The 5,000-nt window shown below is 35.1% G+C and overlaps 1 protein-coding gene across 2 annotated transcripts in view; it reads right to left on the bottom strand.

The window, feature by feature from the left end:
* Positions 1 to 5,000, bottom strand: part of ss (aryl hydrocarbon receptor spineless) — a 126,621-nt gene that overhangs the window by 68,048 nt on the left and 53,573 nt on the right. The gene's annotated exons all lie outside the window — the stretch shown is intronic.

Raw genomic sequence — 5,000 nt, 5'->3', positions numbered from 1 at the left:
AAGAAGAAAAGAAAAAAAAATGAAAGAAAGGAGATGAAAGAAAAAGAAAAAGAGCAAGAAGTAGAAGAAGAAGAAGAAGAAGAAGAAGAAGAAGAAGAAGAAGAAGAAACGAGACAATAAATTCGCTTGAAATTGGAAGAAGGAAGGTGAGCGTGTCGTTAAAATCGCTCGGCCACGAACACGTTTATTGTTAGGTAGAGAGACTATCTCGAATCTAGTAGGAAGGAATCAAGAAAAGAGAAAGAGAGAGAGAGAGAGAGAGAGAGAGAGAGAGAAAGAGAAAGAGAGAGAGAAAAATAAAGAAAGAAAGAGAAAGAGAAAAAGAAATAGTGAAAGACGAAAGACGAAAGAAAAGTAAAAGCAACGACGATTCCGAGGAGTTAAAGTTAGTCGCGCGATTCTTTGCCTGAGAAAAAGGGATGGAGAGGAAATAATGGTGGTGGTGGTGGTGGTAGTGTTGGTGGTGGTGGTAGTGGTGGTGGTGATGGTGATGGTGGTGGTGGTAAGAAAAGATTCCGTTCTTGGTTTACACCAGGTAGTACGACACACCGGAACTGCCAGTAATAAGACTAAGTGCCGGCGGTTAATTGCCAAGATTCGGTCGGTGGATCTTATACTTCCACGGTCCTTGCCAAGAACTGTTTGCCGAGTGTGAGAGACTTGGAACTTGGAAGTGAAGAGTAGGCGGGCCGAGGGGTGTGGTGAGGTGAAGGGGGGGGGAGGTAGGTGCAACAACGAAGATCTCCTATCTGAATTCTCGAGGAACTGTGCAGGGGGTATCTCTTGACTGCACACCGCCTCTTCGACACCCGAAGAAATCCCCCCTCCCCTCCACCCCCCTCTCCCACTTCCCCGCATCCACCGGAACCCGTCCCATCCCCTTCGGTCAGCTCGTACCACCCCCTTCGTCTCTCTCCTACCAACACCTTGCCACCTTTTTCCTTTTCTTCGTTTTATCTTCATCCTCTTTCTTCTTCTTCTTCTTCTTCTTCTTCTTCTTCTTTCCCTTTCTGTCCCAACGGATCCAGGCACGGCAACGCTACTACGAAGCAAGCACGCGTCCGCTTGAAAAATCAGCCGCGTTTACCGTCGGGGCTAATTAATTTACATAGCGGAGCGCAGGGAATTCTTCTTCCTCGTGTAATTTGTGCGGCAAACCGATTATATGCCACAGATAGAGTGAGTGAATGAGTGAGTGAGTGTGTATGTGTGTGTGTGTGTGCGTGTGTGTATGAGAGAGAGAGGAAGAGAGAGAGAGAGAGAGAGAGTGTACCACACATTCCCTTCTAATCTTTATTATCGATAGAAACACGGTTAAACTCACGCGAAATCTCTTTTAACGAAGAATCAATGATGATCGATGTATGATTCTCGTGAAGAAGTAAAAAAGAGAAGAACAAAGAAGAAGAAGAAGAAGAAGAAAAAGAAAAAGAAGATGAAAATCCAACGAGTACAATCTTGAATTTATCGTAGAGTAGTACAAATCGATAGTACAAATTACGGTGTATTTGTAATAAATAAAAGGTAAGACTGTTAAAATACAGTAAACAGGAAGGAAGTTCGAGAAGAAGAAAAAAAAAAAAGAATGATGGCGAACACAAAGGATGCCAATGTGCTCTCTGATATCAGAAGGTTTATCGGTGCATCAGGGACGACAATCTCTCTCTCTCTCTCTCTCTCTCTCTCTCTCTCTCTCTCTCTCTCTCTTTTTCTCTTTCTCTCTCTCTCTCTTTTACTCTCTCTTGGGAGTCTTCGGAAAAGATCCGAGGTCAGACAATGAATACCTATTAAAACGGTGTGAACAATGCTACGGTGTGCTACCGTTTGGCCAGTTTCACTGTTGGCTCGGGGATCGCTACGCGGTAGCGGGTAGTATTGCTCAGGGACAACAGCAACAGCGTGCTAAGTAGAAGCCGAGCAACCTCCTCTGGGTCCATGGTGATATACTGCGAGATCCGCGATACCAGGACGTGCTTCGCGGACCCCGAAGTAGCCATGGAACAGGCGCTTAGCTCGAGTGCCTCTTCTACTCCTCCTAACTCTCTCCTCCATCCGGATTCGTATTCGTGCGCGTGCATTACCTTGCATACGCTATTGCGCTCGATATCTTTCATCTCTCACTCTGCCGAGAATCCACTCCGTCTCACTTCTTCTTCTTCTTCTTCTTCTACTACTACTACTACTACTACTACTACTACTACTACTACTTCTTCTTCTTCTTCTTCTTCTTCTTCTTCTTCTTTTGCTTTTTCTTTTTCTTCTTCTGCTTCTTCCTTTTATTTTTGTTTTTCTTCTTCTTCTTCTTCTTCTTCTTTTTATCTTTGTTTTTTCTTCTTCTTCTTTTTCTTCTTCCATCTCTGTCTCTTCCTATCTTTCTCAAGAGCTTAACCAACCCCTCATCATCATCATCATCATCATCCAGTAATCCCATGTATCCTTTCATCTTATGTCTCTTCTCTTAAGATTTACTTACTTGATCCCTTCGGTATAAGAAGATCAAATTGTCTTAACAATCGAAATCGTTTTAATTTCGCAAACTATCCCGTTTGTTATAATTAAATTGATATTTATTTATTGAATTTATTGAACGGATCAATAAATTGTATATACTTTATTGTAAAAATTCGAAGTTTACGATTAATTTGAGAATTAAGTATCATATCGTTGATTAAGTTAATTAGAATAAATCGATGATAACATTCGATTATATAATAATCGCATTTTATAAATATACCTTTCTTTTTTTTTTCTCTCTTCTTCCTCCGTGAAATTACATTCTTATTTTTATATTAAATTATTACAAATTGTCGTTAGAAAAAGTCACGTTAATTTTATCACGAATGAGATTTCATTCAGTTATTATTATTATTACCATTATTATTAATATTTTTATGATTATCATTGTTATTATTATAATTATTATTATTATTATTATTATTATTATTATTATTATTATTATTATTATTATTATTATTATTATTATTATTATTATTATTATTATTATTATATCGAAAAACGAATAGATAAGTTTCTGAATAAAATGCGAATGATAAGTTTTAAATCGTATACATATTATAATAGTAATTATATTAGATGCAAACGATTGTATAATCCAATTCTTTTTTTTCTTTTTTTTTTTTTTTGTTTTTTTCTTCTTCTTTCTTTTTCTCTTTCCAAATGAAAATATTAAAATAATATCCGATACGATAACATTTGGAAAATTTCATTATTCCAACGAGATTACATTCTTATCAATATATTCCATGATAAATATTTTAAGTCACGATAATATTCAAAGATAGAAATAAAATCGACCTAACATATATTAAAACGTATTACGTATTACGTTCTTTTTATATATCGTTAACTACATACTTCTCGATGACATTAAATCGATAAAAACGTATGTAAGACTCGCATTACGAAGGTTCCGTGTTACTTTGCACAAGTCCGCTCACCTTCGCCCTTAGATCAGAACGGAAAAGGAGGGAGGGGGCAAGGTGGTGGTACTCACAGGCAACGTAAGAAACAGCCTAATGGCAAAGGAAAGAGAAGACTGTGGGACAGACAGAATAAAGAGAAAGAAAGAAAGAGAAGGAGAAACAGAAAGAGAAAGAGAGAAAGAGAAAAAGAGAAAGAGAGACAGAGAGAGAGAGAGAGAGAGAGAGAGAGAGAGAGAAAGAGAGACGAGCCTACCCATTATCCTGTGGCGATTCTCCGATTGACCCCAACCGATTGTGATTGCAGATGAGATTGCACACACACAATCTCTCTCTCTCTCTCTCTTTCTCTCTCTCTCTCTCTCTCTCTCTCTCTTTCTCTTTCTTTTTCTCTCTTTCGCACGGAAGAAGGGTGTGCGTTACGAAAACGCGCGAGAACCAACTGCAAAAAGAACGTCGATAATAATGAACGCGATCTTCGATTTTCGACATCTTTCTTTCTTTCTTTCTTTCTTTCTTTCTTTCTTTCTTGTTTTCTTGTTTCTTTTCTTTCTCTCTCCCCTTTCCTTTAATTACATCTCTTTATACTCGCCGCTTTCTCAACTCATTAATATAACATAATATATTGACTTTGTTAGAGAAAAAAAAAAAAAACAAGAAAAAAGAAAAAGGAAAAGAAATAGTTCCTCTCCTTTGGATTCACTTCTTTTTCTTCTTTTTTTACTTCTTTTCTTCTTTATTAAAGAAAAAATTAATTAATTACAATCGTAAAATAATATTTCGTTATAACGTATTTGTGTATATATGTATATATATATATATATATATATATATATATATATATGTATGTATACGTAAGTGCATTAATCTTTTGCATTATAAATATTTTGTCAATTTATTCTTAATCAATTTTGATTTAATATTTTTCTTGTTCTTCATTTTTTTCCCTTTCCTTCTTTTTTTTCTCTCTCTTTGTGAGGTTTTGACATATCGCACGATAGAAGGTGCTCTTTTTTTTCATTGTATTTTTTTTTTTTTTTTTTTTTTTTTTTTGAAGAGAAAAAAAAAAAGAAAAGGAATGAACAAAAAATCAATTAATTAAAATCATTAGAATATATCGCAAATATTGCAATAGTATTTCATTCTTATTATCGTTATCAATAAATATTTCATCGATTTGTTTCATTGTCATTCCTCATTCATCATTTTAATCAATTAATTGATATAATGATTGTTTCGATAATTCGCATAAGAATTAAATATTCAACTTGAAAAAGTTAAACTACGCGAATTGGAATAACAATATGTATTTCAATTCGAGTGAAAGATATTTCGAAAGAAAAGAAAAGAAAAAAAAAGAAAAGAAGAAGAGGAAAAAAAATTTAAACAATAAAAGAAAAAGAATGTCTTTCGAAAGAAAAAATAATATATTGTATAAATTCTATTTTCGATTCATTTTCACAAGATCCATGATACCCGTTGCAATTGTTGTGTATCTCAATTATCCTATCCACCATTCGAAGTATTATACTATATAAGATAATTTGTAATATATCGTAT

Source organism: Vespa mandarinia, chromosome 10, assembly GCF_050613455.1.
Source record: "Vespa mandarinia isolate Hongniang chromosome 10, ASM5061345v1, whole genome shotgun sequence".
Taxonomy (NCBI): Eukaryota; Metazoa; Arthropoda; class Insecta; order Hymenoptera; family Vespidae; genus Vespa; species Vespa mandarinia.
The sequence above is the reverse complement of the archived record's forward strand: the minus strand, read 5'-3'. Positions and strand labels throughout refer to the sequence as shown.